At 39.6% G+C, this 12,805-nt stretch overlaps 1 protein-coding gene across 1 annotated transcript in view; it reads left to right on the top strand.

Annotated features, from left to right (window-relative positions):
* Positions 1-12,805, top strand: part of TTYH2 (tweety family member 2) — a 310,797-nt gene that overhangs the window by 200,074 nt on the left and 97,918 nt on the right. The window lies entirely within an intron of this gene.

The following is a 12,805-nucleotide window of genomic DNA, read 5'->3' as shown; positions in this document are numbered from 1 at the left end:
CTTAAAGGGACGTCAAACTGTTTTATTCATCTCCTCAAATCAGTTGTTTTATTTTCACCCCTTACTGGTACTAGTTGGTAAAGCAACACTTCTTTATACTGGACACCACCATCTTGGAGCTTAAGTATTCTTGCACCCTGTGGTTTACAGATTGGTGACGTTGCCATCTTGTGCACTTCAGGTTAGCATGCTGCAAACATGTTATGCAAAGTGTATTTAAAAACTACATATATGTAAAGCTCACACTCTGTATTGTGTGTGCTAAGCGGAAATACAGCTTAGAAACACAATACAGTCACCAAAATGATTGACTGGTGAATGTTCACCACTTTTGTCACAGGGTGCAAAGATATTTGAGCTCAAAGAGCGAGGAGCACAGTATAAAAACGCTATGCTTTGCAGCCCACTATCTATTACTGATAATGCTGAACAGGGCAAAAACCTTAATCCTACGTCACTGGAAGACCCAGATGACACCTTCCATGAATGATTGGGTGGAAATTCCGAATTAATGCGATGTGAAAGGTACCATTTTGTGCGTACAGATAAATAAGAGCTAAATGAAATTATTCAGACACTTTGGTGCATCTTCATCACATTAAACTTTTAGTATAATAAGTCTTTAATCCAGTAGCCTGTTTCTCCAACATAGGTGTGTCCGGTCCACGGCGTCATCCTTACTTGTGGGATATTCTCTTCCCCAACAGGAAATGGCAAAGAGCCCAGCAAAGCTGGTCACATGATCCCTCCTAGGCTCCGCCTACCCCAGTCATTCTCTTTGCCGTTGTACAGGCAACATCTCCACGGAGATGGCTTAGAGTTTTTTAGTGTTTAACTGTAGTTTTTATTATTCAATCAAGAGTTTGTTATTTTGAAATAGTGCTGGTATGTACTATTTACTCAGAAACAGAAAAGAGACGAAGATTTCTGTTTGTATGAGGAAAATGATTTTAGCAACCGTCACTAAAATCCATGGCTGTTCCACACAGGACTGTTGAGAGCAATTAACTTCAGTTGGGGGAACAGTGAGCAGTCTCTTGCTGCTTGAGGTATGACACATTCTAACAAGACGATGTAATGCTGGAAGCTGTCATTTTCCCTATGGGATCCGGTAAGCCATGTTTATTAAGATCGTAAATAAGGGCTTCACAAGGGCTTATTAAGACTGTAGACTTTTTCTGGGCTAAATCGATTCATTATTAACACATATTTAGCCTTGAGGAATCATTTATTCTGGGTATTTTGATATAATAATATCGGCAGGCACTGTTTTAGACACCTTATTCTTTAGGGGCTTTCCCAAATCATAGGCAGAGCCTCATTTTCGCGCCGGTGTTGCGCACTTGTTTTTGAGAGGCATGACATGCAGTCGCATGTGAGAGGAGCTCTGATACTTAGAAAAGACTTTCTGAAGGCGTCATTTGGTATCGTATTCCCCTTTGGGCTTGGTTGGGTCTCAGCAAAGCAGATACCAGGGACTGTAAAGGGGTTAAAGTTAAAAACGGCTCCGGTTCCGTTATTTTAAGGGTTAAAGCTTCCAAATTTGGTGTGCAATACTTTTAAGGCTTTAAGACACTGTGGTGAAAATTTGTTGAATTTTGAACAATTCCTTCATGTTTTTTCGCAATTGCAGTAATAAAGTGTGTTCAGTTTAAAATTTAAAGTGACAGTAACGGTTTTATTTTAAAACGTTTTTTGTACTTTGTTATCAAGTTTATGCCTGTTTAACATGTCTGAACTACCAGATAGACTGTGTTCTGAATGTGGGGAAGCCAGAATTCCCATTCATTTAAATAAATGTGATTTATGTGACAATGACAATGATGCCCAAGATGATTCCTCAAGTGAGGGGAGTAAGCATGGTACTGCATCATTCCCTCCTTCGTCTACACGAGTCTTGCCCACTCAGGAGGCCCCTAGTACATCTAGCGCGCCAATACTCCTTACTATGCAACAATTAACGGCTGTAATGGATAATTCTGTCAAAAACATTTTAGCCAAAATGAACACTTATCAGCGTAAGCGCGACTGCTCTGTTTTAGATACTGAAGAGCATGACGACGCTGATAATAATGGTTCTGAAGGGCCCCTAACCCAGTCTGATGGGGCCAGGGAGGTTTTGTCTGAGGGAGAAATTACTGATTCAGGGAACATTTCTCAACAAGCTGAACCTGATGTGATTACGTTTAAATTTAAGTTGGAACATCTCCGCATTCTGCTTAAGGAGGTATTATCCACTCTGGATGATTGTGACAAGTTGGTCATCCCAGAGAAACTATGTAAAATGGACAAGTTCCTAGAGGTCCCGGGGCTCCCAGAAGCTTTTCCTATACCCAAGCGGGTGGCGGACATTGTTAATAAAGAATGGGAAAGGCCCGGTATTCCTTTCGTCCCTCCCCCCATATTTAAAAAATTGTTTCCTATGGTCGACCCCAGAAAGGACTTATGGCAGACAGTCCCCAAGGTCGAGGGAGCGGTTTCCACTTTAAACAAACGCACCACTATACCCATAGAGGATAGTTGTGCTTTCAAAGATCCTATGGATAAAAAATTAGAAGGTTTACTTAAAAAGATGTTTGTTCAGCAGGGTTACCTTCTACAACCAATTTCATGCATTGTCCCTGTAGCTACAGCCGCATGTTTCTGGTTCGATGAGCTGATAAAGGCGGTCGATAGTGATTCTCCTCATAAGGAGGAGATTATGGACAGAATCAATGCTCTCAAATTGGCTAATTCTTTCACCCTAGACGCCACTTTGCAATTGGCTAGGTTAGCGGCTAAGAATTCTGGGTTTGCTATTGTGGCGCGCAGAGCGCTTTGGTTGAAATCTTGGTCAGCTGATGCGTCTTCCAAGAACAAGCTACTTAACATTCCTTTCAAGGGGAAAACGCTGTTTGGCCCTGACTTGAAAGAGATTATCTCTGATATCACTGGGGGTAAGGGCCACGCCCTTCCTCAGGATCGGCCTTTCAAGGCAAAAAATAAACCTAATTTTCGTCCCTTTCGTAGAAATGGACCAGCCCAAAGTGCTACGTCCTCTAAGCAAGAGGGTAATACTTCTCAAGCCAAGCCAGCTTGGAGACCAATGCAAGGCTGGAACAAGGGAAAGCAGGCCAAGAAACCTGCCACTGCTACCAAGACAGCATGAAATGTTGGCCCCCGATCCGGGACCGGATCTGGTGGGGGGCAGACTCTCTCTCTTCGCTCAGGCTTGGGCAAGAGATGTTCTGGATCCTTGGGCGCTAGAAATAGTCTCCCAAGGTTATCTTCTGGAATTCAAGGGGCTTCCCCCAAGGGGGAGGTTCCACAGGTCTCAGTTGTCTTCAGACCACATAAAAAGACAGGCATTCTTACATTGTGTAGAAGACCTGTTAAAAATGGGAGTGATTCATCCTGTTCCATTAAGAGAACAAGGGATGGGGTTCTACTCCAATCTGTTCATAGTTCCCAAAAAAGAGGGAACGTTCAGACCAATCTTGGATCTCAAGATCTTAAACAAGTTTCTCAAGGTTCCATCGTTCAAGATGGAAACCATTCGAACTATTCTTCCTTCCATCCAGGAAGGTCAATTCATGACCACAGTGGATTTAAAGGATGCGTATCTACATATTCCTATCCACAAGGAACATCATCGGTTCCTAAGGTTCGCATTCCTGGACAAGCATTACCAGTTCGTGGCGCTTCCTTTCGGATTAGCCACTGCTCCAAGGATTTTCACAAAGGTACTAGGGTCCCTTCTAGCTGTGCTAAGACCAAGGGGCATTGCTGTAGTACCTTACTTGGACGACATTCTGATTCAAGCGTCGTCCCTTCCTCAAGCAAAGGCTCACACGGACATTGTCCTGGCCTTTCTCAGATCTCACGGATGGAAAGTGAACGTGGAAAAGAGTTCTCTATCTCCGTCAATAAGGGTTCCCTTCTTGGGAACAATAATAGACTCCTTAGAAATGAGGATTTTTCTGACAGAGGCCAGAAAAACAAAACTTCTAGACTCTTGTCGGATACTTCATTCCGTTCCTCTTCCTTCCATAGCGCGGTGCATGGAAGTGATCGGTTTGATGGTAGCGGCAATGGACATAGTTCCTTTTGCGCGCATTCATCTAAGACCATTACAACTGTGCATGCTCAGTCAGTGGAATGGGGACTATACAGACTTGTCTCCGAAGATACAAGTAAATCAGAGGACCAGAGACTCACTCCGTTGGTGGCTGTCCCTGGACAACCTGTCACAAGGGATGACATTCCGCAGACCGGAGTGGGTCATCGTCACGACCGACGCCAGTCTGATGGGCTGGGGCGCGGTCTGGGGATCCCTGAAAGCTCAGGGTCTTTGGTCTCGGGAAGAATCTCTTCTACCGATAAATATTCTGGAACTGAGAGCGATATTCAATGCTCTCAAGGCTTGGCCTCAGCTAGCGAGGGCCAAGTTCATACGGTTTCAATCAGACAACATGACAACTGTTGCGTACATCAACCATCAGGGGGGAACAAGGAGTTCCCTAGCGATGGAAGAAGTGACCAAAATCATTCTATGGGCGGAGTCTCACTCCTGCCACCTGTCTGCTATCCACATCCCAGGAGTGGAAAATTGGGAAGCGGATTTTCTGAGTCGTCAGACATTGCATCCGGGGGAGTGGGAACTCCATCCGGAAATCTTTGCCCAAGTCACTCAGCTGTGGGGCATTCCAGACATGGATCTGATGGCCTCTCGTCAGAACTTCAAAGTTCCTTGCTACGGGTCCAGATCCAGGGATCCCAAGGCGGCTCTAGTGGATGCACTAGTAGCACCTTGGACCTTCAAACTAGCTTATGTGTTCCCGCCGTTTCCTCTCATCCCCAGGCTGTTAGCCAGGATCAATCAGGAGAGGGCGTCGGTGATCTTGATAGCTCCTGCGTGGCCACGCAGGACTTGGTATGCAGATCTGGTGAATATGTCATCGGCTCCACCTTGGAAGCTACCTTTGAGACGAGACCTTCTTGTTCAGGGTCCGTTCGAACATCCGAATCTGGTTTCACTCCAGCTGACTGCTTGGAGATTGAACGCTTGATCTTATCGAAGCGAGGGTTCTCAGATTCTGTTATCGATACTCTTGTTCAGGCCAGAAAGCCTGTAACTAGAAAGATTTACCACAAAATTTGGAAACAATATATCTGTTGGTGTGAATCTAAAGGATTCCCTTGGGACAAGGTTAAGATTCCTAAGATTCTATCCTTCCTTCAAGAAGGATTGGAAAAAGGATTATCTGCTAGTTCCCTGAAGGGACAGATTTCTGCCTTGTCTGTGTTACTTCACAAAAAGCTGGCAGCTGTGCCAGATGTTCAAGCCTTTGTTCAGGCTCTGGTTAGAATTAAGCCTGTTTACAAACCTTTGACTCCTCCTTGGAGTCTCATCTTAGTTCTTTCAGTTCTTCAGGGGGTTCCGTTTGAACCCTTACATTCCGTTGATATTAAGTTATTATCTTGGAAAGTTTTGTTTTTAGTTGCAATTTCTTCTGCTAGAAGAGTTTCAGAATTATCTGCTCTGCAGTGTTCTCCTCCTTATCTGGTGTTCCATGCAGATAAGGTGGTTTTACGTACTAAACCTGGTTTTCTTCCAAAAGTTGTTTCTAACAAAAACATTAACCAGGAGATTATCGTACCTTCTCTGTGTCCGAAACCAGTTTCAAAGAAGGAACGTTTGTTGCACAATTTGGATGTTGTTCGCGCTCTAAAATTCTATTTAGATGCTACAAAGGATTTTAGACAAACATCTTCCTTGTTTGTTGTTTATTCCGGTAAAAGGAGAGGTCAAAAAGCAACTTCTACCTCTCTCTCTTTTTGGATTAAAAGCATCATCAGATTGGCTTACGAGACTGCCGGACGGCAGCCTCCCGAAAGAATCACGGCTCATTCCACTAGGGCTGTGGCTTCCACATGGGCCTTCAAGAACGAGGCTTCTGTTGATCAGATATGTAGGGCAGCGACTTGGTCTTCACTGCACACTTTTACCAAATTTTACAAGTTTGATACTTTTGCTTCTTCTGAGGCTATTTTTGGGAGAAAGGTTTTGCAAGCCGTGGTGCCTTCCATTTAGGTGACCTGATTTGCTCCCTCCCTTCATCCGTGTCCTAAAGCTTTGGTATTGGTTCCCACAAGTAAGGATGACGCCGTGGACCGGACACACCTATGTTGGAGAAAACAGAATTTATGTTTACCTGATAAATTACTTTCTCCAACGGTGTGTCCGGTCCACGGCCCGCCCTGGTTTTTTTAATCAGGTCTGACAATTTATTTTCTTTAACTACAGTCACCACGGTACCATATGGTTTCTCCTATGCAAATATTCCTCCTTAACGTCGGTCGAATGACTGGGGTAGGCGGAGCCTAGGAGGGATCATGTGACCAGCTTTGCTGGGCTCTTTGCCATTTCCTGTTGGGGAAGAGAATATCCCACAAGTAAGGATGACGCCGTGGACCGGACACACCGTTGGAGAAAGTAATTTATCAGGTAAACATAAATTCTGTTTTTTTGTTGTTGTTGTTTATACTCATATTCCTTCCTACCAGTCTCTTCTCGTGCTTTTCAATGTGTTTGTAGTTTGAAAACAATGTTAATGGCTATATGAAGAAAAATTGAAGTATTCAAGCTCAGAATGGCAATTAATACACCCCCCCCCCCCCCCCGCAGGTGTTAATGAATATTTTATTCTATGTATTGGGCACTGAATCCCAATCTCTCAGTCATGTTCCCCAAAAGTCTGCTATTATTATTGGATGTACTGCATATGACATTTTTCTTCTGAGTATTTGTTAAATTTACCTTGTATGACCTTAAGTTATGAATAAAGCTTGGATATATAAAAAAAATACTGTGCTTCACCAACCAGCACCGTACAGGGTTAAAATAAGATAATGGATTTCAAGAGATCTACAGACACAGGTGGAGAAAAAATAGCATTTTGTATCGTAATCAATCTTTTTAAGTTGTGTCCAGCAGTTCGAAATTATATCCCAGGTAACTGTCTGGTCACTGAATCAGCTAGATGTAAACACACACATGCAATCAGCGATGGATTCCTGCCGAAATATGATACAAAGGAAAGGGCCACACGCAGAGGGAATATATAAATTTACTGTATATGTGTCTATGGGGCAGCATTTTTTTTAAGGATGTGAAACTGCAACAGCATCTGCCCAGAAAGGGTTAACTTATATGTTATGTGGGTTGCTATGGATCACTTCCTGCACTATATTTTTTGCAAGGTAATCACTTGAGTGTAATGCCTTCCATATGTAGCTTCCCAAACAGACAAATCACACACTTTAAACCTGTCACTCTTAGCTGTCTGTGTGGCTTTTTGATTTACATCAGAGAAAGCTCTTACTGTTTCCTGAAACTGGCTGCACTGATGTTTTTTCCTAAGTACAAGAGCAGAACTTGCTGGTGTTAAATGGACATCATGATTTATGCACAGTGTCTGTCACAAAGCTAGTGCCAAAAGGTCACACTGGAGGTTAACTCTGTACATATGGGACTGGGAGCTGAGTAGAAATGTAATTAGTTGTGTGTCTCTTGAGTTTACCTCAAACATCATCCTAATGTGATATCCATGAAACTGGCCCTTCTCTAGTACCAATCAGATTTTACCCTAATTTTTTACTCGTTTCTGTGCATCTTTCCCTTGCCATATTAAAGGGACACTGTACCCAAAAATGTTATTTCGTGATTCAGATTGAGCATGAAATTTTAAGCAAATTTCGAATTTACTCCTATTATCAAATTTTCTTCATTCTCTTGGTATCTTTATTTGAAATGCAAGTATGTAAGTTTAGATGCCGGCCCATTTTTGGTGAAGAACCTGGGTTGTCCTTGCTGATTGGTGGATAAACTCATCCACCAATAAAAAAGTGCTGTCCAGAGTACTGAAACCAAAAAAAAGCTTAGATGCCTTCTTTTTCAAATAATGAAAGCAAGAGAACGAAGAAAAATTGATAATAGGAGTAAATTAGAAAGTTGATTAAAATTGCATACTCTACCTGAATTACAAAAGAAAAAATTTGGGTTCAGTGTCCCTTTAAACAGACTGTGCATCTCTCAATTATCAAATAGAATGTTTCATCTTGCTTAAAATTGCCTCATTCTGTATTTGCTCCACTGTGGCGGGTAGCAATCCGCTGCTGTCAATCTTCCCGGTTGGACGAGACTGGGGAGATTAAAATTCTCAACCTAAGAGGTGGAGAAGAGGGTAGGTCTGATGACCGCTGCTTGATAAATACTGACTGCAGGTTCTCTTGTTAGAACCTGCAGTCGTAGGGGGGTGAACAGCTTGATAAATTGAGTTTTAAATCTCTACTTGCTTCTTGTATCTGTTCTCTGGTACATTTGTTATCTATGCATCTAGCCCTGATCATTTGCACTTTAGTTTTACATATCTAACAGCACAGCTCCCATACCTGTGCAGTTGTGCCTTCCTTATCTACCCACCAAATTATCATGGCCTAAAAACATTGTTTCTCTTACTTGGTGTATCCAGATTATGTCCTTCACCTTCTGTGTTATTTAAAGTGTGCCCTACTCCAGTATATGAACGTCCCAAGAAACAGCACATTTAGCTCATTCTCTCAGTGTTCTTTGCTTATCCCTGTACAGATAAAATACACAGCCCTGCTTGTGCACTGTTGAATTAAAGGTGCAGAACTTAACACTGGCAGAGGGTTCCTGACAGCAAGCTAAGAATAGCGGTTCCCATTGCCCTCCACATTATATACTCATATATGACTGGCATACTGACAGTATGTTTTCACTACCTGACTTTTCAAAGCTGGTGTAAACCATTTGTTACCATCCTAAACCATTTAAAACGAGTGCAGAAGAAGGACAAAATCCATATATTTATGGTTGTTATAAGTCAAGGTTACAGTGAACTGTAAAATGTGCTCCCCTTTAAAGAGACAGTAAAGTCAAAATGGAGCTTTCATGGTTAAGATAGAATATGCCATTTAAAAAAAAAAACTTTCCAATTTACTTCTATTATCAAATTTGCATTGTTCTTTTGCTATCCTTTGTTAAAGAGTAAAACTAGGTAGACTGATAGAGATTAGGAGCGTGCGAATAGCAGTCTATGGCAGCAGTGTTTGTAACTATTTATAACAATGCTATAAACAATGTTGCAAACACTGCTGCCATGTGGCTTAAAGGGACATGAAACCCCTTTCATGACACATATAGTTAATACAATTTTAAATAACTTTCCCATTTACTTCTATTATCAAATTTGCTTCTACTGGGAGCAAGCTGAACACAACTAGTGAGCCAATCACAAGAGACAAATGTGTGCAGGCACCAATTACCAGCTACTGGTGTAGAATATGTACATATTATTTTTTCAACAATGGACAGAGTACATTTAAAAATAGAAGTGAATTTTAAGTGTCTTAAAATAACATGTTCTATCTGGATCATGCAAGTTTAATTTTGAAATTTCCTATCCCTTTAAGACACGTGCATGCTCATGACCCACTTCCCTGATCCCTCCCAAATAGGTCTCTAACTCTCCCCCTCCTAATGGTCTCCACCATCTTAGGTACTGGCGGCTGTCTGCCAGTACCCAGTTTAAAGGAGCAGTCTACAATAGAATTGTTATTGTTTTAAAAGATAGATAATCCCTTTATTACCCATCCCCCAGTTTTGTATAACCAACACAGTTATATTAATGTACTTTTAACCTCTGTGATTACCTTGTATCTAAGAACCTTCTTCCAGCCCCCTCATCACATGACTGTGACTGTTTATTATCTATTGTCTTGCAGCTAACATTGTGTTTCAACTAAGAATACTAAGAGAAAAAAAGGAAATTTGATGATAAAAGTAAATTGGAAAGTTGATTAAAATTACATGTCCTATCTGAATAATGAAAGTTTAATTTTGACTAGACTGTCCCTTTAAATGCATTTTTAATGTATTATTTATTAATTAAACACATTTCTGTAGTGTGGGGCACCTCTCAAAATCCCTTTGCTGTAGTGTAGTGGATCCCTCCCTCCTAGTAAAATATTGACTGATCGTAGCTATCCCCCTCCAGCAATGGCCTGCCCACCCGCGTCCCACCCACACTATCCACAGCACCACCGCAATCCCCATCTACGATTTGCTAGGCAAAGTACCCTGGGTGTAATGTCTCTTTAAAGGCCCACTCAATACAGTGATATTCCACAACAATCTAATACGTGATGTATAACTTACTCTCCCATGAAAACAAGTATTACAAAGTTTTCCAGCATGTCCCTGTCCCATGTGTTACATGTTGGATAACATCCGATCACAGGAGAGTATATGTGCCTGTGAGCGCTTGTTTTGTCCTGACGCTGGGGAAGCACAAACTAGGTCTCACGATAGTACTGAAAAAAGGGAAATGACGCACATGAATGCAGTAGAATAATAACAGTGTTTATTATGAACTTAGTGCAATAAGACACATTAAGCAGTGATTACAGTACAGTAAAACAAAGCAGTGATTAAACTATAAATGCATTACTTATCTTCGCGTTTCAGGTAAGGTATTAAAAGCATGCAACAACGCTGATAGTCATTCAGTGGAACACAGACAGCTACTTCCACAGGTGCTGTTACCCAAAAGACTCTGCCTCCCCCCTTACCAATTCTAATTAAACCTACAGTTTAGAAGGTGTGTCTAATGTAATGTCAATCATATTATTTCATTTAGCAATTGTTTTAGCAAAATAAGAGTGTTCTTATAACAAGCAAATACTCTCATGTTAGCCTAGCACTATCTGGCTCTTGGAATGTTACACCCCCTCTTTCTAGATAGGAGCATCTGGTATAAGAACAGAAAAGCAGAGTGAATACGCAAATTAAAATGATTTCTTAAAGGCAAACAAGCCTTAAATCTTAAAGGCATATATGTGTTAAAGGCAAATGTGATATATATATATATATATATATATATGTGTGTGTGTGTGTGTGTGTACTAACTTCTCCCCATAGACTTCAACTGAGCATACTTTTAAAAAATGTATCCAACACCACGTTAGACCTACAGTCTAACGAAGCCAGATATGAATATTTCACATTTACATGGGTTTGCGCGAGTGAATACCTAGCGTAAAGTGTAAGGGTTAAAATAACATGTAACACTCATATATACACTGTCTGATAAAAAGTATTAATATAAATATTAAAAACTTTTATAAGGTTTTAAAGGTATATGGTATATGACCAGGTATTTGTAAGGAAAAGGCTATATTGTGTGTGTGTGTGTGTATATATATATATATATATATGTGTGAGTAAATATGTATATACAGCACATGTGTGTGTGTGTATATATATATATGTGAGTAAATATGTATATACAGCACATGTGTGTGTATATATATATATATATATATATATATATATATACTGTGTGTGTATATATATATATATATATATATATATATATATATATATATATTATATATATATATATATTACATATTTACTCACATATATATATATACACACATATATACACACATATATACACACATATATACACACATATATACACACATATATACACACATATATACACACACATATACACATATATACACACATATATACACACATATATACACACACATATACACACACATATACACACATATATACACACATATATACACACATATATACAAACACATATACACACATATATACACACATATATACACACATATATACACACATATATACACACATATATACACACATATATACACACATATATACACACATATATACACACACATATACACACACATATACACACATATATACACATATATACACACATATATACACACACATATACACACACATATACACACATATATACACACATATATACACACATATATACACACAGATATACACACATATATACACACATATATACACACATATATATACACACACATATACACACATATATACACACATATATACACACATATATACACACACATATACACACATATATACACACATATATACACACATATATACACACACATATACACACACATATACACACATATATACACACATATATACACACATATATACACATATATACACACATATATACACACATATATACACATATATACACACATATATACACACACATATACACACATATATACACACATATATATACACATATATACACACATATATACACACATATATACACACATATACACACACATATATACACACATATATACACACATATATATACACATATATACACACATATATACACACATATATACACACATATATGGATATATATAATATACATAAATTTTGATTTTACCAAACTTTTAATGAAATATTATTACTACAAAATTTAACGCTCTTTTCTGCCATTTTTATCTTTCTTGCTGCATCCTTTTAATCAGTTTCACTTTGTCTTATATATTCCTTTTTTCAGTGCACATTATTCCCATCTTTGCTCTGTATTTTCCTTCCACTTCCCTTTTAGTGTCTCTTGCGCACATCCATCTTCATAGCTTTCTAAAATGTGTCCTTGGAGATAAATAAGTGGATTTGATGGCATTTTCCTTTGGTACCATCTGTGAAAGCTTTTACTTCTTTGTCCTTTTAGTGATCATGTCACATAGAGATCACCCATACTGGCCAATTACTACATCTATGACTCTGCATGTGTCATGCTCTCTCTAGAGAGACAGGAAACCATATGTGCTGAGGTGTCTGCAATCTATTGATTATACAACCTCCAGCCCGAACTTCATT

The sequence above is a fragment of the Bombina bombina genome, chromosome 1, assembly GCF_027579735.1.
Source record: "Bombina bombina isolate aBomBom1 chromosome 1, aBomBom1.pri, whole genome shotgun sequence".
Taxonomy (NCBI): domain Eukaryota; kingdom Metazoa; phylum Chordata; class Amphibia; order Anura; family Bombinatoridae; genus Bombina; species Bombina bombina.
Note: the sequence above shows the minus strand (reverse complement) of the source record. Positions and strands in the feature narration are given on the sequence as shown.